Source organism: Equus przewalskii, chromosome 27, assembly GCF_037783145.1.
Source record: "Equus przewalskii isolate Varuska chromosome 27, EquPr2, whole genome shotgun sequence".
Taxonomy (NCBI): Eukaryota; Metazoa; Chordata; class Mammalia; order Perissodactyla; family Equidae; genus Equus; species Equus przewalskii.
Genome location: NC_091857.1, coordinates 35,541,647 through 35,565,135, shown reverse-complemented (window position 1 = coordinate 35,565,135; position 23,489 = coordinate 35,541,647). Strand labels below are relative to the sequence as shown.

General features: G+C 45.7%; 1 protein-coding gene across 5 annotated transcripts in view; it reads right to left on the bottom strand.

Annotated features, from left to right (window-relative positions):
- Positions 1 to 23,489, bottom strand: part of IGSF5 (immunoglobulin superfamily member 5) — a 119,109-nt gene that overhangs the window by 53,680 nt on the left and 41,940 nt on the right. For 2 of the 5 annotated variants that reach the window (XM_070597537.1, XM_070597540.1), the window contains exon 2: positions 9,510 to 9,569. The gene's annotated coding sequence lies outside the window, so the exon portion shown is untranslated. Of the gene's footprint in view, positions 1 to 384; positions 7,958 to 9,509; positions 9,570 to 10,652; positions 12,535 to 13,002; positions 13,143 to 23,489 lie in introns of those variants that run through there. The other 3 variants (XM_070597536.1, XM_070597539.1, XM_070597538.1) reach the window with 3 other exon arrangements.

The following is a 23,489-nucleotide window of genomic DNA, read 5'->3' as shown; positions in this document are numbered from 1 at the left end:
TCCCCAGCCAAGCCTTCAGATGAGACCTCAGTCCTAACCACACCTTAGTCTTGTGGGGACCTGAGCAGATGACCCAGTAAGTTGTGTCTGGATTCCCGACCCACAGCAACCAGGAAATAATAAATGTGTGTTGTTTTAAGCTGCTTTTGTGGTAGCTTGTTACACAGCACTAGCTAATGAATGCATTTCTCATAGGTAAACTGAGAATAATTCACCCATAAAGAAAAATAAGGACAACAATACTGTCTATCTCATACAGCTTTGTGAGGACTAAATGAGATACTGCATATAAGCTTCTTGTGGAATACCCCATGCTTACTAAGTGTTTATTAATATTCTGGATGCTTTCAGTGATGTTGACTAATTTGCTTATTGAATACGTACTGAGCTTCAGTAGCAATGAGCACACAGAAGAAGTCTCTGCTTTGGGGAAGCCCATATTCTAAGGGGAAAACAGACAATCAATAAATGAACAGATAAATGTATGTTGGGTGGTGGTAAGTGTTATGAAGACAAATAAGGTAGGGTGCAAAAGATAGACTGTAACAGAGGATGCTGTTTTAGTCAAGGGTTGTTGTTGTTAAGTGTATCAGTCAGGATATGCTAGGCTTTGCCATGGTAACAAACAAGCCCAAAATCTTAGCAGCTTATCACAGCCCAAATGTATATCTCACTCACATAACGTGGGTTGGCAAGGGAATTCTGCTCATCTTTCTTACTCAGACACCCAGGTTGAGGGAAGCTTCATCTTAAAACTGCTGCATTGGGATAGAAATGTGACAAATCATGTGGTGGCTCTTGAAGTGCCCCCCCCCAATAGTTACACATTATTTCTGCTTATATTTCACTGCCCAAATAAAACCTCATGGCAGCACCTATCATCAAAGGGGGCAGGGAGGGCCATGTGCCTGGAAGGTAGGAAACCCCACATTTGGTGAACAGCTCTGCTGACATCACATGGACTTCAGTGGTTGTCATGGTTTCCACACACTTGTCATCTGCTTCCTGCACTTGCTCTGAGAGCTAATGAGTTGTCCTTCCCTCTGTCTGTCCTCCACACCTGCCCTCGGCAGCTTCTTTTCCTAGCTTCCTTTTCCATTGTCTGTGTTTTCTAAAAACATTCCTTTTACAATTAGTCTATACTGGGGCAAAGTCCAGCCCATCAACTGCTTTTGTAAATAAAGTTCTATTAGGACACAGCCTTGCTCATTTATTCACATGTCGTCTGCAGCTGCTTTCGCTCTGCAACAGCAGAGTTGAGTAGTTGTGACAGAGACATATGGGCCACAAAATCGAAAATGTTTGCTAGCTGGTCCTTTACAGAGAAAGTTTGCTGACCCCTAATCTATACAATTCAAAATTTTAAAAATGAGCATGATTTGTCATTCAGTAATTCCCCTTTCTAAGGAAACAACCAGAAATGTGCACGTAGTTTATATAAAAGAATGTACAGGAGAACAATGTTAGTGATTATCAATGACAGAAGAGTTCCAGCCTACCCTTCCTGATGGCCTGTCCTCTGGATTTCAGAGTTGCCTGCTGGAGAGATATATCTCTCTCTCCCACGGGTTCTGTTCCTCTGGTGGAATGTTCATTGAGATAGGCAGATAGATAGAGAGGTAGATAGATAGATAGAGTGATGTTGTGATTTACAATAATGTGTATATATATATTTGGTCTTCACCTCCATTCTTAGCACAGAGCTCCTAAAACTCTTGGAATTTCCTAAGCGATAAGAGAAATAAAGGTACCTTTGTTATTCATAAAAATTCCCGTTCAACCACACCTGAGTTTCTTTCTATGACTAATACAGTGACTTTTGGAAAGCCCTAAGGAGTGGGGCTGGTTGCCAGGGCAGCCAACCCTGTGATTAGAGGGTTGGAACATTCAACCCCACTTGCTGCCTCAACCCAGGGAGGGGAGAGGGCTGGAGGTTGAACTATTCACCAATGGCCAATGATTTCATCAATCACGTCTGCAGAATGAAGCCTCCATAAAAACCCACATGAATGGCATTTGGAGAGTGTTCAAGCTGGTGACCCAGAACGCATCCAGGAGCATAGTGCACCCCAAACTTCACAGACGCAGAAGCTCCTCTGCTCAGGGCCCTTCTGGATGTCTCCCTATGTGTTTCCTCATCTGACTGTTCATTCATATCCTTTAATATCCTTTGTAATAAACCAGTAGTCTACTAAGTAAGCTGTTTTCCTGAGTTCTGTGAGTCACTCAAGCAAATTAATCAAACCCTAGGAGGACAGCGTGGGAACCTCAATTTATAGCCAGTATGTCAAACGGCAGGTGACAACCTGGACTCGAGATTGATGTCTGAAGTGGGGGGAGGGGCAGTCTGGTGGGACTCAGCCCTTACTCTCTGGGATCTGAGGCTAACTTCAGGTACATAGTGTCGGAATTGAGTTAAATCATAGGACACCCAGCTAGTGTCACAGAATTGCTTGATGTAGGGGGACTCCCCCCCACACACACACATCTGGCCACAGAGTATTTGTGTGAATATTGAGAGTAGAGGAGAAACACAGGAGTGCTTTTCCTTTACAGATAGACAGTACAATGGAAGCAACCTAAAGAAGGAGAAATTGGTTCAATACAGTATGGTGATAATTTAACTAAATAAAAAATAAGAAATCCTTGAATGGAACTCCATGAAGTCGTGAAGATCCTAGCTGCAGAAGAATAGTGTCATGTAACAATGTACACTCTGCATTATTAATCATGTAATAATGTACGCTCTACATTATTAAATGATAAAAGCAAGATAAAACAATTTTTGCAACATCATTGTAAAAGATGTATGCATATGGGTGTTTATGTGTGTCAGAGAAAGAGAGAGACAGAAACAGAGAGAGAGAGACTGCCTTAGTCTGCCCCGGGCGCTATAATGTATACCATTGATTGGGTGGCTTAAACAGTGGACATTCAGTTCTCACAGCTCTGGAAGCTGCAATTCCACCATCAAGGTGCTGGCAGCCTCGGTGTCTGGTCAGAGCCCTCTTGCCTCTTGTGGGTGGCCACCTTCTGGCTGTGTCCTCATGTGGCAGAGAGAGAGAGGGAGGTCCCTCTTCATGTAGGGACACTGACCCTATCATGGGGGCCCCACCCTCATCACCTCATTAATCCTAGCCCCTCCCAAAGGCCTCACATCCAAATGCCATCACATTGAGGGGTAGGGCTTCACCGTAGGACTTGAGCGGACACAAATATTCAGTCCACAACAGAAACTAAAAACATGTACACGAAATAGAGACAATGGTTACCTCTGGGAGTAAAATTAGATTTTTATAAAATTCTTCTCTTTGTTCTTATTGGTATATTCCAAGATCGCTTTTGTAATCTGAGAAGACAAGGCAATTATTCCGAAAACCCTGTCGCTCTCTAGGGCTCTGCCCAGCTCCTTCCAGATCTCGCTGTCTCTCCCCACAGCAGGATCTACTCAACCCCCTAGAGAGATTCTCATCACACATCTGAATATTTAAAGCATCATCATCTGCCAAATCAAAACAGTGGAAGCTGGTTTTCAACCGCTCTGGCCGGCTTGCTCTTTGTTTATCTAACCACATTACTCCCATTCCCTTTTGGTCCTTAGGATGCTTCCAGGGTGTTCTGAAATAAATCTCCCCACTCCCCACTAGTGAGCATGTCACCTGGCTTGGCAGTGGGAGAGAAACACATTATTTATATTTAATGCTGCCTCGTTAGATCCAGGACCTGATGCTATCAGGAGAAGAGTGTGCTCCACACGGGGAAGGACACCACATTTTTTAAGCACCTGGTTATTTTAACCATAAATTAAGACCTCGTGGGTTTAGATTTCTTTAACTTGGAATTTGCGATACTATCAAATTTATAATTATTTGAAGCTATTCTGAATCAAACTAACAATGCAAGTAAGATACTGGTGTTTACTTGTGAAGGGTACAATTCTTAAAGGACTTTATCGAATCAGTTTTTGGCAGACAAATCCCATGTACTGACAACAAACAACGTAATTTTGAATTGGCATTCCAACTTCAGATAGCACGTGTACTTGAAAGAAAACGAACTCACTGAATTAAATAGGTTTTACAAACAGAATTTCCACCGTCAAACACACTGCCCTGCGAATCATCCCCGCGGTGCTCATCAGCGGTGGAGGGAGAGTGATCGCTTCCCTGGGCCAGACGCTGTGAAAGGGGCTGCTTCTATCATGTCCTCAAATCAACCCGACAGTCGTGAGAGGTGGGTACTATTATACCCATTTTACAGAGACTAAAACCGAGGCTCTAAGCATTTCATTATGTTGCCAGGAGTCACGCCATCAGTAAGCCAGGGGTTTTGCCTCTAACTCTTGACTCCGAAGTCTCCCACATTCTTCCCACTGTATTGTGCTGTCTTTTAATTCAGATATTTACGACACAGTTTATAGGCACTTCACTAATCTAACCTCCCATTTGGAAAACTGCCTTACGATAAAGATGTGACTTCAGATGTCTGTCCCACAGGTTGATTGTCACCTATAATTCAACCCACCAGCCCCTTTACATTAAGGCTCCTTGCTGTGAGGGTGGTTCTTACTCATTTTGTTTCGTTTTGAGGTATCTGGAAGTTTTTTTCATTGAGGTATAATTGACATAAAACAGTATATTAGTTTCAGGTGTACAACATGAGGGTTAATATTTCTATACATTGGAAAATGATCACCACAATAAGTCTGGTTAACATCTATCATCATACATAGTTAAAAAATTTTTTCTTGTGATAGGAACTGTTAAGATCTGCTCTTTCAGCAACTTTCAAATATGCAACAGTATCATTAACTACAGTCGCCACGCCGTGCATCACATCTCCAGGACTGACTTATTTTCCAACTGCAAGTTTGTATCTTTTGACCTCCCTACCCCACCCTCACCTCTGGCGACCGCCAATCTGTTTGCGTCTATGAGCTTGGGTTTTTTGTTTGTTTGTTTTAGATTCCACATGGATTTTTTTGTTAAATAAACTTTTTATCTCAGAGGAGCTTTAGATTTACAGAAAAAATTACGGTGATGATGCAGAGTTTCCATGTCCCTCTTCCCTCAGTTTCCCCTATTGTTAACATCTTACATGAGTAAGGTACACTTGTCACAGTTAATGACTCAGTATTGACACATTATAATTAATTAAAGTCCATACTTTATTCTTACTTCCTGTTTTGCCCTAATGTCCTCTTTCCTTTCCAGAATTCCATCCAGGAAGCCACTTGTGTGACATTTAGTTGTCACATCTCGTTAGGCTCCTCTTGGCTGTGACAGTTTCTCAGACTTTCCTTGTTTTCGATGACCTTGACAGTTTTGAGGAGGACTGGGCAGATATTTTGCAAAATGTCCCTCAGTTGGGATATGTTTGATGTTCTTCACAAACCACACAGATGTGAGATGATAACTACAGGGGAAACTGGACAGGGAGCCTGTACAAATACTCTGTGCTATGCTCATAATGCTACTGTAAATCTAAAACTATTCTAAAATAAAAAGCTTGTTTAAAAAACCCTAAGACAAAAAAAATGTTGAGCTGAGAACTAAACCATCAAGATACCTTTTTCCCGTGTCAAATTGCCAAAGAGTGCTTCGTGATTATCAGCATAATGCTCAGCATCGGATGTTACATGTGGCCCGTGGAAATGATGCTTCAGTCGGCCTCACTCGCTCTCCCTGGCCAGCGCACACAGTAGGACTTCCAACATGGCAGAAAATACACACTAATACCAAACCAAATGGATTGTTTTATACATTCTATATACAATATTTGCTGGAAAATATTTTAGGGGCAAATGACATTTATTGGGCAGCAGTGTATGGAGTAGTGTGACGCGAACTTTATGGCTATGACATGCACAGGAAATATATGTAATATATGTATTATATTTCCTGTCTGTTTCTTCTGTCTCGCCCCATACCAGTTAATGCTCGTCAATTACCAGCCTGATCATGACCTGGAACAGAACTAGGTCAAGTGGTGCTCAGCCAAGCCAACAGGCTGGCAGAGAGAGCCTGGGGTTGATTTTCTGCCTGAACTGAACCAGGTGAAGCCTCAAAGAGGTGACGTCGCCTCCAGAATTTTATCACTCAGAATACAGGAAGTCCCCACACCCATTCATTTACTCAACACACACACAGCATCCACTGCATGTCAGGGACCAGTTTTGACACTGCAGGTACATGAAACAGATGTGGTTTCTGCCCTCATGGAGTTTATAGTGGGGTGGAAGAGAAGGCGGGAATAGAAAGAAATCCCACAAGAAGCACGTAGTCTACACATGGTGAGGATGGGAGTTTGTGGTTTGACCCTTCCTGTGAGGTATTCATATTAGGGGCCAGCTGGTCATGGGGGAGGAGAGTCAAGACCTGCGTGATGTTTCCCCACCGGTACAATTCCAGGCGCTGGGACACATGTGTGCTAAGGCAAGACATGTAAGCAAGAGAGGGGCAGGTGGCCTTCCCAATGCCTCTCAAGTCATCCCCACAGGCCTCAGCTCCTCCATCCACCCATGGCCAGGTGGGTTTCCCACAAGCCTGCCCCGGGCCTAGGGGGCTGGAGGTGCCCTTGCTCCCTGAGGACACAGCACTGATGCATCCGATCAGCATTCATCGCAGGGGCTGACGATTGGCTTTGAATGGTGCATGAGTTCAAATTTAGTCGGTTCCCAGTGTCAGAAATCCAATGTGGATCATTTTAACAAAAATGACCAATTTGTTATGAGGACACCAGGGTGACTCCCAGATGTCATAGACAGAGCCAGGGTTGACTTCTGGAACAACCAGAGCCTGACACCTGGCCCCCTTCCTGCTTCTCCATCTCTGCCCCTCTGTGTGTGGGGGAGCCCAGCTCCCACAGCTGCTCTTTCAGTGCACATGGCCACCAGTCTATCCACACTTTATACCTCCAGCCCTGGAGAAAGACTGACCACATTCTTTGGGTGTCATGTCCATAACTCTGGGGGACACTCTCATTGACCCATCTCAGCTGGTTCCCACCTTCAGGCCAATCTGCTATGGCCTCATGGGCCAGGTCATAAGAGGTGATAGCAACTCCACACCAGTCCCCACTGGAGTGATGGGAAGGCAGCTCCCCGAGGAAGGGAGAGGGGCTGGGCCAAGCAAACGCGGGTGTCTACCATGTCAGCTTGGCATTTTTCACCGTGGCTTGCTGGTCAGCCTATAGGTGTAAGCCTCCTGTTTTCTGACTTATGTGGCTTCTGATTCTGCTCATCTCTAAGGCTCCCTGATTCTCATGGGGGACCCATGGATGATGCTACTTCATGGGCCCAAAAGGATGTCATCTCCATTCTGGGCACAATTTCTCCTCTGGCCCAGCCTGGCCACTAGGTGGTGACAGACCAAGAAGGGTGAGCATAGTGACCTGGGTACCCTGTCCTCTGGAACACCAGACCCCCAAATCCCACAGAAGGGATGCCTGGAACACTGGGACATGAGGTATGTCACCAAGGCAGGAAGGTAGCAGATACTTCACAGCTGCAGGGAAGGGCTCATGCATGGAGCAGACTCAGAAGGGCCCAAAGTGAGAGCAAGAGCCCCACTGCTCAGGCCGGGAGGGGGTCCCTCTGTGGAGTATTCTGATGCACAGGCATTTAGACTTAGCATGGTTTGTCGGCCAGGATCCGGGATTCACTTATAGAGGAGACATCCTGGGGAAATAGTCTACAAAGAAACCTATTTCTGGGTAAATTAATGATAACGTAGTGTTTCTGTGTTTCTAATATGAGAGAGGGACCCACTGGGTGGGGCAGGTGCTGGATGCTATCCAGGATGATGGTGCTGATGGTGTCATGCAGACAAGGAGGCTGAGGGGCTGCTGGGAGCACATGGAGGTTCCAGAACAGGAACATGATGCTCATTTGGGCAGCAGGGTTCCAGAACTGGGAGCTTGGAGGCCGCCAGGAAGCCAGCCCTGGGCTCCCCGATGCTGTTGAGGCCACAAGGTCCCTGCTTCTCTTTGTGGTTCTCCTTCCTTCTCCCACCTCCCCTGCCTCCCCCTCCTCCTGTACCTTCTCTCCAGTCAGGAACCTCCCAGCTCCCAGGTTTCTCTCTCCTCCTCAGGGGACCACCAGAGACTAACTAGTGTCTCGGGCCCCAATTCTAAGGTCCCAGGGGATGGACTCTGCTCATCCACCTTGGTCAGTGTCCCCACCACCACCTGCTGTGTGGGCAGAGGGACAAGCCACCAAGTACAAAAATGGCTGCCAGGGCCCCCATCTGCGGGTTAGAGGATAGATTTCATAAAAGGGGTTTGTGGACCAGGACACCCCTTAAAACACACATTCTAGAAGTTGGTGGCTCAGGCTCAGCCCTAGTACTCACAACCACAGACTGGCCTCCAGTCGCGGCTGGGCTGTCACAGACGTTGGTCAGAGAAACCTTCCCTCCCTGGGGGGCTTCAGTATGTGCCCTGCTCGACATCGTGTTGGGAAGTGAGCATGAGAATTCTCCTTAAGAATTCCCAGGCTCTTTCCACGCTGGCGTTGCTGAGCCGTGTGTGTGTGTGTCGCTCCAGCATTCACAGCCACTGCACAGTGCCCAGAGTTCCACGCTAGCATTTCTATTTTACCATGTGAAAATATTCTCCAGTCTTCCAGCATCTTCTAGTGCCTGGGTCTAGTTCTTCCTATGGCCAACTGTACTTTCTGCCCTAAAATTTGGTGACGTTCGCTAAATTAAACCCAACTGTGCTGTTAACCATTACAGCTCATGCCTTCACATACTACACAGTCCAAATCTACAGGCGCAGTCAGAAGAAGAAGTTCAACTGAATAGCTTGGACTTCTGCTTCCCCACCCAAACAGGTGCCTGTTGGTCAGGAGTAGACGCAGTTGCCAGAGGTGAGCCACGCAGTTAAGAGCCTCAGCTTCATTCTAGCAAGAGCTGGTTTCAAATACCAGTTCCATCTATGATCTTAAGTAAGTTATTTAACCTTTCCCAGTTAGGGTGGCCAGATTTAGGAAAACAAACAAAATAAACAACAAAAACAGACCATCCAGTTAAATTTGAATTTCAGATAAACAACAAATAATTTTTTTAGTATAAGTATGGCTCAAATATTGCATGGGATATACTGACACTAAAAATTATGCGTCACTTATCTGAATATTTGGGACAAACGTATACTAAAATGTTATTTGTTGGTTATCTGAAATTAACTGGACGTCCTACATTGTATCTGGAAAGCCTTTAATTCCCGTGTCTTCGTCAGTAAAATGAGGATAATAATTGAGCTTACCCTTCACGGGGCTACTGTGTGGAATTTATGAAGGGAGGCGTGGAAAGCATTGGTGCTCAATACGTTCAAATTATTAGTCTCGTATCTGGTGTAGGTTTGCCTTTAACAGTCTTAGTCTAGGCCTGTTGCCCCCGGGAAATTATTAATATTTTCCTTTTGTACATTCAAAACTATCCCAGTTTGGGTGATAAATTATGTGTTCATCACAGGGATAGGGACCAAATGTTCTAACTTAAAATTACCTGCGTAGGTTGACGTGTTTTCCTTCTTTCCACCACCAGATGGCACTGCAGGGCGACAAGCTGAACGAGAAGACATGGTACATATTTTACCTTAACATCTGTGGGTTGGTTCCTTCCCCAGCCCCTACACACGCGTGCACACACACGACCATTTTATTCAGTGAGATTGCGTGACTCAGTAATTCTATGAATGCTCCTGCTAAAGTCGGAACACAAAAAAAAGAAAATTGTAAATTATACTAATTATAAAACCCGTGAATGATGATCCTCCAGCCATACTCTCTTCTTGAATAAAATGAAATTGTGTTTCTACTTTCATAATTCAGGCTAAAATTAACCAGAACCTTCTCTGTACTCAACAAGAGCAAGGATCTATTTTCTTATTTGCTTACAATGTGTCTTTAGGATCTAAAACAGCGCCAGGCATGGATGGATAAGTGCTCAGTGGATTCTGAAGGAACAAAGGAATGAATGAATGAATGAATTCCAGGGCTGATTATTAAGAAGAGAGATATATGCACCTCAGTGGCTTGGACTGAAACTTCCTGGAAGTTGAAATGGTGTGGCCCAGTTGAAAACAAAAGCACACATTTGTTTACATTTAGAAAGAGGCCTTTTCAGCGTCAGGGATTATCAACTGCATGTCTTAAAAGAGAGAATTAAATGCTCTTCTTGGCAAAGAGAGGTCAACTAAACAAAAAGCTGAAATTTTCACCAGCTCTATTTTTGCGTATTCTACCCTCAATATGAAAATAAAGGGTTTTATTTTCCCTTCTAGTGGAGAGGAAAGCACGTTCAAGGGAGATTTTAAGCCCTGATGTTCAGGAGACAGCAGGCACCAAGCAACAAACTGATCGAAGATAAAAATATCTTTCCAGGCCAGTACACTAAGAAAAACATTAAATAATTTCTTTCTCGGTTCTATTAATAAATAAGACATACACCAATAAAAAGCACCTCATAAAATGTTCCTCAGCAAAACAGAAGAAGAAAAGAAGCAAGAAGCCTTTTCAAACACTTTGTCCTATTGCCTTTTGAATTTTAAGAAAAAGAAAATTTCACGTGATAACCAAATCTGTGTATTGTTTAGTACAAAAGAAATTCGCGATCATAAGAAAACACTGCAACATTAGGAATACTCACAATCTCTTCCCAGTGGCAGCCGAGAAACTGAAAGCAGTTGGAAGACGTCCTTTAAACGTCAGCGGTCAGCACCAGTGCTACGTGGTATCTATTCCTAAAGCACAGTTCTTACAGTAAAAGTGAATGTCTGGATCTATCACCAAAGCCAAAAGTTCTTGATGAGAAAGGATTCTCAGGTGTAATGACGCCTTCTCTCTGTCTGAATCTGTTCCTTTTAAGAAAAATTGCCTCACCCCGTCCTCCCAGATCTCAACAGTAAGTTTTCAACAAAACAGTCTGGAATCGGTAAATAAAAGCTAAACATGCCCCAAGTCAACACGGCAAACCTTCGGAGGAACCAGGATGCATTTCTTGGCCAACATGCCGACAGCCAGTGGTTAGGACCGTGTGCCCAGGAGCCCAAGCTGCATCTTGTCGTACCAATTCAGATTCTTTGGTTGCAAACAGCATCTAACTCTGGGTCACAAGCAAAATGTGGGGGAACATCAGGCAGCTCAAAGAATGGACGGACATGAGAACTGGATTTGGAACAGGACCAGATCTTAGTGTCTACACAGCAGGACGACTCCCTCCTCCAGTTCAGGCCCCATCAGTGGAATGAATGTGCTCCCACCACCTTTTTCAATCCTTAGATGATTCCCCCCAAGGTTAAATTCTCAGAGAGTCTGCTTGGGTCATGTGCCTGGCCCTTGGCTAGAACTGGCAGGATGCCTTGACTGACAGACCCACTGAGGCCACACACATGAAGGAGAAGTACTTTTCCGAAAGGAGACTCGGTGTTTTTAAGAAGTAGGAATGGATGCTGGAAGATGGACACATCACCAAATGAGCCACGGTGCTGAATTGAGGGAACCACTACCTCTTTCTCGTCAGAGGCCTGCCTGCCCATGGGGTGGACATTCCTAGTCTCTTGGAAGTTTCCATAGACATATCTACTCTTCCTTCTGCCTCTCACACCTTTCTCCCCCCAGGGGTGAGAGATGTAGGGAGAGACAGGGGGAGAGAGAGACCCCACACGGCTCTGCTCCATCAGAACACACTTTCAAGCTGGCCTGATCCCAGGTACCTGTGCGCTCTGCACATTCCTGTCCTGCCTGTGGGAAGCTCACCTGGATCAGGGACCAGGCCTGGGGTCTCTAAACTCCTTTTTGGGGAGTAAGTTCTGGCCTTGTGACTGACAGGATACAAGGTGGAACTGTCCACCTTAGCTGTCTTTGGAGCTGTACACTTAGCTGTCCTTGCTATGCTGGCTGGGTACATGTCACCTTGCACACCTCAGTCTTTCCCAAGGCAGACCCGTAGTGGATGCTGGAGTGACTACCAGATCTGCCCCCAGCCAGGGGTGTCATCTGCATGGCTCGCAGTGTAGTGTGTCTCCAGGAATGGCCCCCAGCCAAAGGGAGCTGCCTTGCTCAAGGTTTCACTGCCCTCCCAGGGGCAGCCTATCCAATGACCCACAGGTGTGGGGAGAAGGTCCAGCCCTGAGCCTCAAGTCAGGACACCTCAGAAGGGCCATGGGGTGACAACCACATTGCTGCTGCTCAACTCCCCCTTGACCCAGTCCTGCTTCCCTCACTCCCTGCTAGGTGCCCTTCCTGACAGCAGTCCCAGTGAAGCCTGGCACACGAGTCTCCATCTGTGTGTCCAGCTGATGACAGTGGGGACAGCGCTGGGCAAGGAAGCAGAGTCTAAAATGGGAGTAGAAAGGTGGATCATCCGCCGTCTGGCTGGCAGTGTGGACCTCACCCAGGTGGTAGTTGAGGCTCAACAGCTCCTGGGACAGTTCAGTGTCCTTGGATAGTCCAGTTCCAGGTGCAATTGTGACGCCCTTCACGAATGATGGACCAGGAGGGGATCCCAGTGGAAGGGAAGCACTGAGAGCCTCGGGACATAAGAGCATAGAGACAATGGCTTCAGCGGCTGTGGTCTGGCACTATCCACACGTTGGAGAAAACCAGTGAAAGTCTGACGATGATCAATCACTAATTTAAGACGAGAGTGGAAGAGACTCACTTCTCCCGCAGCTGGAGGGCTGAACCAGCTGAGGATCGAGCCCAGGAATTAAGCATGAGGGTGACAGCACTCCAGGGAAGGTCGACTTCTCAACCCCACAAGCCAGGTATGCCAAGCTGAGGGTCATGCTTGGGAAGGACCGAGACTCAGAGACTTGGGATGGTGACAGCTGAGTCAATACATCTGAAAATCCTAAACCCTCTGGGTTTATACAAATGGCTAACTCTTCCCTGATTAATGCACGCCTCCAACCTTGCTTGAAGGCAATGCAGAGGCCTTTGCCTTAAAAGAAAGCATGTGCTCCTCACCCCCTCCCCAGGATCTCCTCCAAACTTACCATGAGGCCAACAACCTGGGTTAACTTGCAACACGACACAGCCAAGGAAGAGTCAGGTTGGCTAAGGGAGAAAGGGGCTCTAGCCCACTAGAGCTGCAGGACCCAGCTAATATGCATCTGCAGGAGCTGGGGAAGCATGTGTGGGACTTGTACCCCCACATGCTGGATCAAGTGAGGGGAGAACATAAAGCTAGATAAGGCAGAATTTGTTAACATGGAGTCACCTTCCTGTGACACAGAATTCAACAAGCCTCCAGGAGATGTGCCAACAAGAATAGCCCCTGGAAACTCGGAGAAAGCAATCACCCATATTCAGTGAAGTAGAAAGGCCAGAACGTTGGTGGCACAAGATGAGAGAAGGATCAAAAGACTCAGAGAAGTGTGCAGGCCAGAACAAATAGACCACGCAAGTCCAGGAAAGTAACCCGCATCGGCTGTGTTCTTTGGGACTGCCTGGAGGACACTCTGCTCACAACGTGGGGAGGAATTCACAGATGAGAGGCCTCCAGCACTGTTAGGAAGCTGAGTGGTGGCTGACAGTAGGAATGTTGCGGCAGAACTGGGCTCCCTGAGAGCCATGAAGAGGTGGGAACCCTGGTGGTACTACAGAGGCCAGAGGGCAGAATTTCACCAGACAGATGCAATTATTGTGACAGGCAGCAAGATTGGAGGGGCAGCTAGAGGAGCCTAGCCCTCAGAGAGCCCTGGAGCTGGACACTGGAACAGTGACCCCAGAATCAGGACAGATGGGTGGTCGATAGGGTATTGCCCTGTCTCTGCAATCAACCAAAATCAAGGATGGGTGATGGGGACACTGAGGCCAGCCACTCCAATGACAAGTCACATCTCCTGCCCGGTTTCTGTACCTGAGCCGGTTCTCAGGGCTGAAGCCCATTGATGAGAGGAGACCTGGGTTCTCGAGAGGAAGGAGCCTCAACACCACAGCCAATGCACCTGGTAATGATGCTCCAGTCATGTCTGAAGAGACCTCTGGCCAGTTACGTGGGAGACTGTACAGTGAGCACAGGGGATGCTCACGGATGAGGACTGTTGATACCCCGGGATTCAAAGCATAATCAGAGCGCCAATGTTGGAGTGGTGGCTCCTCAGGGCTTGATAAAAAAAGACCGACTTGGCCCAGGCCCAGCAGGTCCACAGACTCACCCAGCGGTCATTTCCCCATCGTCCGTGTATACCTGGAATGGATGGACTTGGTAGTTGGTAAAACCCACATGGTATGTGGGTTGAATTTTGTTTCCTGCAAAATTCATACGTTGAAGTCCTAACCCCCAGGACCTCAAAAGGTGACCTTATTTGGGAATGTGGTCATTGCAGATGTAATTAGTTAAGTTAAAATAAGGTCACTAGGGTGGGTCCTAATCTGACATGACTGATGTCTTTATAAAAAAGAGAAATTTGGACACAGAGACACATGCAGGAAGAATGCCACATGACGACAAAGGCAGAGATCTGGCAAGATCGCCAGAAAAGCACAAGAATCTAGAAGAGAGGCGTGGAGCAGATTCTCCCTCACAGCCCACAGAAGGAACCAGCCCTGCCGATATCTTCATCACAGACTTCCAGCCTCCAGACCTGTGAGGCAACAAATTTCGGTTGTTTAAGCCACCTGGCTTGTGTACTTTCTTACCCCGGCCTGAAGACACATACATCACATGTGGATTCCTTGGCCTGTGCGATAAGAGCTCTGGAAGTGGAGAAGGGCAAGTGGAAACTTACGAAATTGCCTTCAGGCCAAGATAGTAAATCAAACACAGTATTTCCCAGGGGAAATGACAGGCCTTCAGAGACCACCATGAGGGCAGTGGATCCTATCATCTCCCTCATTTTATTCACTAATTGGGCCCCTTCCAAGTCAGAGAGATTTTGGAAGGTAGCAGTGAACTTCTGCAAACTCCATCACGCTGTAGCCCTGGAAACAGCTGTTGTGCCAGATGTGGTGTCTTTTCTAGAGCCAATTAGCATGGACATGGTACCCAGCCATTGATTTGATGAATGCATTATTTTCCCTCCTTATCAGGAAGGAGGATTAGAAGCAATTTACATTCACATGGGATGGACAACAGTATTTATTTATAGCTCTGCCCCAGGGCTATATTAATTCTCCTGCCCTCTGTCATAATATAATCCGAAAAGACCTGGACCATCTGGATACCCCTCAGAACATCACATTGGTCCACTCTGTAGATGACATATTAAGTAGACTAAAAAGTGGCAAGTATGTTGGAAGTCTCTGCGAGACCTATGTGCTCCAGAAGATGGGAGAAAAATGCTATGAAGATTCAGGACCCCAGGGCATGAGTAAAATTTTTAAGGACCCAATGGTCTGGGGCTTGCTGGGACATCCTCTCTAAAGTAAAGGGTGACTTATTGCGTCTTAGACCGCCCACTTCTAAGGAGGAAGCGCAGGTAGACCTCACTGGGTCCTGGAGGTAGCATATTCCAAACTTGGGAATATTGCTCAACACATTTACTATGTGACACGGAAAGTTCCAGCTCTTGGTGAAGAGCTGAGTGAAAGAAAAGTCCGAGTGCCAGTGTGGTGCAGGTTATCCTGCTGGTTGGCCCCTACGGCCTGTCAGACCAGCTATATCAGTGGTGGGAAAATGCACCACGTGCCATTCAAGACAAGCCCCAGCAGGAGAACCACAGTGTACACCCTTAGGATTCTACAGCAAGATCATGCGGACTGCAGCAGAGAAATATACACTATTTAAAAAAAAAATTTGTCATGCTATTGGGTCCTGATAGAGAATAATTACCTGACCATGGACACCAAGTGGTCATGCAACCACAACTGCCCATCATGACCTGAGTTCTATCAGGACCCACAAACTCATAAACTCTGGCAAGCAATCAGCAAAGAATTGTTACCATGGAAGAAGGACCTACAGATGAGGCTCCAGCAGGGCCGGAAGGCACATGTAAGTTGCACCTGCAGGTGGCCTAGACCCCCAAGTCATTTACCACTGTTACACCAGCATTTCTCCTTCAGTTTACACCTGTGGCCACACGAGGGTGAGGTTTGTCCCTTATCAACTGCTAAAGGAGGAGATCAAAGGCGAAGTTTGGCTCATAGATGGATCAGTTTGCTATGTGGTTCTACCTGAAAGGGGACTGTTGTGCTCTATATCTTCCGAGTACTCAGGGCTCCAAAAGACATGGTGAGGGAGTTCCTCCCAATGGGAAGACCTTTAAGCAGTGCACCTGTCTTCCATCTAGGGCAGAAGAAACGGTCTGAGGTTAGAACATGTATGGACTCGTGGGCAGTGGTGAATGGCCTGGATCCTTGTTCAGTGGACTGGAGGAAGAAAGATTTGAAGATTAGGGACGAGAAGGTCTGTGGATGGTCCTAGGGGAGTGGACATTAAGTGTAAAGATCTTTGTGTTCTATTCTGGCATCCACCAGAGAATGTTCCCCATGGAAGAGACAACAAACAACCAAGTAGACAGGATGACTCCACCAACTGAGGTCAGCCGTCTCCATTCATTGGCCACACCAGTGCTTGCGTGATGGATACATGAACAGAGCAGCTGTAGTGCCAGGGAAGGAAGCTGTGCATGGGCCCAACAGCTTGGGCTCCAACTCATGGGCTATTGCTACTGCTGAATCAACCTGCAAGCAACACAGACCAACCCTGAACTCTCAATGTGGTACCATCATTCAGCGACCGACCAGCCATCCTAAAAGGGATGATTCACCTTGACAGGCATTAACTCATATTCTGGTGTGAGTTTTCCTTTCCTGTCCATGGGGCTTCAGGGATCATCCCCAGCTGAGTGTTTACAGAATATTAGATACACCAATATGAGTCCTGCATAACATCTCATTGGACCCAGGGACCCACTTTACAGCAAAGGAAGTTTGACAGTGGGCAAATGACCAGGGAGTCACTGGTCCTATCACATACTGCTCCATCTTGAAGATTCTCACCCAATAGCTCCCTTTGAAGGCGCGGGCAAAGCGTCGGCATGGAGATGATACCCTACAGGTGTTTGCACTATCCTCGAGGATTCAGCATCCTCTCTAAACCAATAACCAAGACTTGGTACCATGTCCCTAATAGGTATTACATATGAGCATGGGAATTGAGGGTGAAAGTAATATGAGCCCTACCTACCATCACTCCCTTGGCATCATCACTGCAATGACTCACTTGGGGAATTGTGCTTCCCATCGTTGCAACTGGATCCTAAAGGAAGAGGTCCTGCTTCCCAGAGCCAGGAAAGGGAGTGCTCTTTCCATTAAAAGCCACCACAAAAGTCCCATTAAACCTTAAGCTATGACCTCCTCCCTGATAGTTCAGGATCTTGGTGCCATATAACCAGCAGGCAAGGAAAAGTATCATCATTCTGGCAAGAGCAACTGACCCTAATCATAAAAAAGAGGCTGCCATTACACATAGAAGGAAGGAAGAGAACTTTCAGCACAAAAGTGACCTCCTGGGATGTCTTTGGTACTCCCTTGTCCAATTTTGAAAGTAAATGGAGAGGTACAGAGCCATAGCTGAGGAAAGCGTGGTGACTAGCGGCTAACACTGTCCAAGGCTGAGAGTCTGGGTCACTCACACTCTAGGCCATGGTTTTCTAGACCCAGAGGACTAGTTGAGGGTGTGGAGAATCAAGACTGGATGGTAGAGGAGGAGGGAGCAAGGATCAGTCATGTTCAACTCGACTTCAGCGTGGAGACAGATGTTTCTCCTAATGATCTTCTTATTGCAGGTTTCTCCAGGAAAAGAAACCAACCAGAATCCTGGAGGCGCTTCTCCCATATAGGGTGAGCTTATTATTGAATGCAAATTGGTCCGAGCTATAGTAGATGTTGTAGTGTCTTGGCCACTGCCCGCCCTCAGTTCAGGGCACTCATGCCCTCAGATGGCATACTGTTTCCTGCTGATGGGTCACAGCTGAGTTCCTCTTCAAGTTTGTCCTTGGCCAAAAGGAGCTACCTTACCCTTCCCTAGAGACAGCCCGCATCTAGCAGCTCCTGGCTACTGGGATACGAAGGCTGGGCTCCCTTGCTTGAAGACAAAGTGTGTCTGAAATGCCATCCAAGCTTCAGAGTTCTCTGGGAGCTCAGCCGGGGCCTCAGATGCGTTGTATCGCAGTTCACCTCCTTCTGCAGAGTCATGCCCTCACTCCTTCATGAGTGTTGTTCCTGAGGGCCCACCCCAGTCACTACCTGCCTGCAAATCTCCATCTCAGAGTCTGTGTCCTGGCGATCCTGACCTACAGCAAGGTCTAAACTCTAGACTTTGGAAAGGCAGTAGATAAAGGAGCATGAAGGTTACAGTTCAGGCTCAGGCCTGAGTATCAACTGTATCAACCAGTGAGTAGAGCTAGTAGTTTGATGTTTATCCGACTCTACTTTTTTGCTTTTCAGTCGTTCAAAATTCAGAAAGGAAGTGCACCTTAGAAACCCCAACATGCCTGATTCCATTTACCGGTTGTATAATCTTAAGGAAGTCACTTGACTTTCCTGAGCTTCTCATCTAAAACAATTATATAAGAATCATCTACAACCCATTCGATTATAACTAAATGGTATCATCAGTGTAAATTACTTAGCACAGTGCCTGGCATATAGCTAGAGCTCTCGAAGAGTCAGTGTCTCAATCTATGAAACTCAGGTGGGCAACAGATGCAACATTTATTATTCTTGTATGTTTGTTATATCTGAATTTAATTTCTATCTCAAGCTCTCCCTTACCTTCTTCTAGCAGAATATTCAGTCTTGATAATTTTGGGTCAACTTAGTCATGTCTGGGTAAACTCAATCAACCAGGGGTTAATTTCCTCCTCCTTATCCCAGGATGGCCTCATATTTCTATGGGTCTTAGACAGCATCTCAGATGAGTGGCAGAGTCTGGTGCTCAGGTGTCATCCACCGGGGCTGGCATCTGCTAAGACATACGATACCCACCTGGTTCTTGGCCGGCGTCACCCTGAGGTGTCTGCATTCCCTCTGGTCTCTGATGGTTTGGACTGTGTGCTTCTTGAGGGCAGATTTGCTGGTTAATAGTCTAGGCTATCAAGTCAGTCCTGCATTTAAGTCCGAGCTCTGCTGTTTACTAATGGGAGATTTGGGCCACGCTTTTTTAACTTCCTAGTTTTAGATTCCTTTTGCAAAGAGAGTTCCTCCTCATAGGTTGTGTAGATGAAAGAGACAACAGAGAAAGTCAGCCAGCCCCGTGGGATAGCCAGGGCTCACAACCTGTCAGCCACTATTGCTCCCTGAACATCTGTCCCAAGGCAGGTGCTCAACAACATTCAGGGACTGAAAACACTCATTGGGTTGTGTGATGTTTTGTTGGTGTGGTTTATTTTCATTGATATGATTTCTTTATGGATATATACCTGTGTGTGTATCTCAAAACTTCTATTGCATTCCTAAGACCCTTTCCTTGCATCCACAGAGGATGGCCACGGGTGCCAGATGGGAATGGATCTTCCCTACAATGGAATGCACAAGCGAATACACCACAGTTCTAAGCGTACACTAAGGATGACATTGGGCTTTTTTGCGAAGTCTGCATCTTAAAGTGATGCACATTTCAGCATTAGCAACGAAGCCCACCTTCCACACAGCATCCTTTTTTGGCACTCGGGGAGAATGTGAGCGGGAAACTTGAGTACAACTGAATTTAATAAACCATCGTTTTGTTTTGACCCAAGGTCTTTCTCATAGATATGCCTCTTGATGTCATAGGGGCCCATCTGGTCAGCAATTAATTTAGTGACATTGTGTCTCAAACTTGGGAACTGTGAAGTCACTGCAAAATCATGCATTCTTTTATAGGGTTCTTTCATTCCCGTGAGCTGAATGTTTAAGAAAGTAATTAACACCTTGATTTCAATTGGCTTCTAGTTACGCCTTGATAAATTTCTCTATAACATCCTTGATTTTAAAATAAACCTCTGCTCTTGCCGGTCATCTCTCCAGGTCACTTGCATTGTCAATTGAGAAATGAGTTTTAAGAGTTGATGCCGCTCCACCAGCTTCTGATTTGTATAGTGAGCTCAGAACTTAAACATACAACATGGGTTTGTGGAAAAGCATAGAGTGTTTTGAGTATATTTAAATGTGGATGCTTCCAGACACCTTCCTGGAACTGCCTGCCTTCTTCTTCTGTTCATCCTTAAACTTCTTGACAGCATCGTCTGCATTTCTGCCTCTCCTACTTTATTATTATTAATTGTCCTAGTAACATATGAAATGCAGTCTCACAGTTTAAAATTCAGACACTTCAGATAACACTGAAGTCAGCTTTGCTCACCGTTCCCAATAGAATAAGAGCTAACATTTGAGGAGTTTTTACTTTATGCCATTCTTCTCTAAGCACTTTACGCCTATTAAATTCACTTACTTTTCTCAGTGGTTTTATGACATATAGATACTATTATTTTTATCCTTGTATTGAGATTAGAAACTCCAGGCCCAGAGAAGTTAGGTAACCTGTCCAAAGTCACACAGCAGTGGAAGACAAAGCCTGGATCTGAGCCCCAGCAGGCTTATTCCAGAGGCCATGTCTTAGCAGAACGGATCCCCTCAAATCCAGTCTCTTTTTTCAGAAAGTCGCTGTTACCATGTGGTGTGATTCTTTTCAGACTGTCTCCTCCACATTTAGATACATTTATGGGTGATTATGAAAATATAGATCCTTAGATGACACTTATTTTTTTCTCTCAAGGACATTTCACCTCATTCTTTGTAGATGCTGCAGAGAGTTCCGTAACATGTGTGTATCTGGTTTATTTAGTCTTCCCCTCTTGATAGACATTTAAAACCCAATTTTTCCATTCAAAGCAATGCTTCAGCGGAACGTCACTGTGCCTATCTCTGTGCACGTGGACAAGTATTTCATGTGATACCAGGGAGACACAAGAGGGGGATTGCAGGATCAAAACGCTTTAACTTTAACGGAGCCATTCTCTTCGCTCCCCGGGGAGCCCCCGCCCCCTTCTCTTCCCACGCCACTGAAGCAGCACCTGCTGAAGTCCCGTGACCTCCTGGTCATCAGCAACACTCTACTTGATCTCCTAGGATCATCTGACAGGGTGGAAACACAATCACCTTCCTCAAGCTCTTCCGTGAGTTTCTAGGAGGCTGCAGCCTCTTGGTTCCTCAGCCTCTCTACTTTTTCTCAATCTCGTTTGCCTAGTTGTTCTCAGACTTTGGGGAGCATAGAATGCCCTGGGGAGCTTAGGAAATGCAGAATGCAGGCCTCCTGTGCAAGTTGCAATTTCGCAGGTCTTCGTAGGGGTAGGGAACATGCATTTCAATGAGTCCCGAGGCGTTCTCGCGCACACCAAGTGATTCTGGTGCAGGTAACCAACAGAGAAACACGGGGCCAAATCGTGAATTCCCAGGTGGAATATGACACGTGGCTCATTGGAGCTCACTACTCCCATACTGAACTCCACGTTGGGGGCTCTTTGATTATTTAACCTCTAGAACACAGCCCTGTGAGCAAGTGCTTCAGTCCCCTTCAGAGAACCGTGTGCATCATACGGACATGAATAACGAGAGAGACACCGCCACCTTGAGCAAAGCCGAAGATGCTGTTAGTCATCTTGCCAAGGTCAAAGTCTCAGGGTTGAGCTCCCAGACAGGTTTACATACCCAGAGGTGGAGGCTGCTCCTTGCTTTACTGCACTTAGCATATGAAGCCCCAGGGAAGAATCTTTCCAAAATGTTCTCCAGCTTTAAAGAGCCTCCTGCTCTCTGAAGTTCATTTCAAAATAAGCAGAATGATCTTACTTACGATTACAGTAAATTACAGTGACGATTACAGTACTGATTCCACACATTCCATGACAACTTTCTTTGAGACATTTAAGCCATTTAACTCTGAAAACATCCTTGATGACAACATGGCAAGGGAGAATCAACCCTATTTTTCTTTTAAGAATCAACTTTATTGAGGTAGAATTTATATGTAATAAAAGACACCCGTTCTAAGTGTATATTTCATTGCGTTTTGACAGATTTGTACACTTTTGTAACCAGCAGTGGTAGGCTGAATAATGGCCCCCCAAGGATGTCCACATGCTAACCACTAGAACCCGTCAGTTTGCTACCTTATATGGGGGGGATGTCCTGACTGGGGGTAGACCAGTTGGCCCTCCCAAAGCCAAAGACAAGGGCTCAGAGCATGGAGCTTCAAGCCAGAAAGGCTTATTCTTAAACCTTGTAACCTAACAGAATTTGTCCTACTAGATTTTGAAATTGCTTGAGACCAGTAACTCCTTTTTTCCTTTCATTTTCTCCCCTTTTGAAAAGGAATGTCCACAACTGTTATCCTATGCCTTGTCCCACCACAGTACTTTGGGAGCAGACAATTTGTTTTCTCATTTCACAGGTCCACAGATGGAGAGGAATTTTGCCCCAGGATAGATCATGCCAGAATTTCACCCATACCTGATTTCAATGATTTAGATGATGAGATTTGGGACTTTTGATCCCACGAGACGTAAATGAGATTTTGGACTTGAGTTGATGCTGTAAAGATTTGAGGATCTGGGGGATTCTGGGATAGGGTGACTGTATTTTGCATGGGGGATGGACATGAATCTTTGGGAACCTGAAGGCAGACTGTGGTAAGCTGAATAGTAACCCCCAAGGATGTCCATACTCTAAACCCCTGGCCACCCAAGGCAACCACTACTCTGCTCTCAGTCACTGTAGATGAGACTAGTCTTTCCCTGAATCCTTATCGATGGAGTAAATAGTGTTAACACTTTGTGTCTGGCTTCTTTCGCTCAGGATCATGTTTTTGAGATTTATCCAGGCTGCATGCACCAGGAGTTTGCTTCTTGTTGAGGAGTGTTGCTTTGTATGAATATATCGACATTTGTTTATCCATTTTCCTGTTGATGGACATTGGGTTCTTCCTAGTTTGGGCTACTATAAATAAAAACTGTTATGAACACTCATATCCAAGTCTGTGTGGGCAGATAAACGCTGTTTTTAAACTTGAGCAAACCAAACAACAGAAATGAATTGACTAGCAAGTTATCCACACCTAAGTAAGAATCACACAGAAAGGCTACATATCTTGTTTAAAGTTAAACAATAATGTAGCCTTTATAGAATAGAATTAGTGTTTCTGTAACTATTCTTTGAAGTACACTCAAAGCTCTCATTCACACAATTTAGGGTGAAGTCACATAAATCTGCATTATAGAATAATGCAAGAAGAAATCCAACTTTTATGATTTCTAGGTGTACAAAATAACTGAGATTATTTGCCTCACAAGATGTTTCTAGGGAAAGACCCTGAGGTATTTATTTAAATAGTCAATTATACTCGATAGTAATTTACCTTTGACTCTTAATCACTTTAACATTCTCGCTGGGATCTTGATTACACTGTTAATTTGCTTAGCAAACACTTCCTTCAGAGTATAACGGGAAACATGCACTAAACATCTGTGTATAGCAAATCCCTAGTTAAGAGGCCCAATTA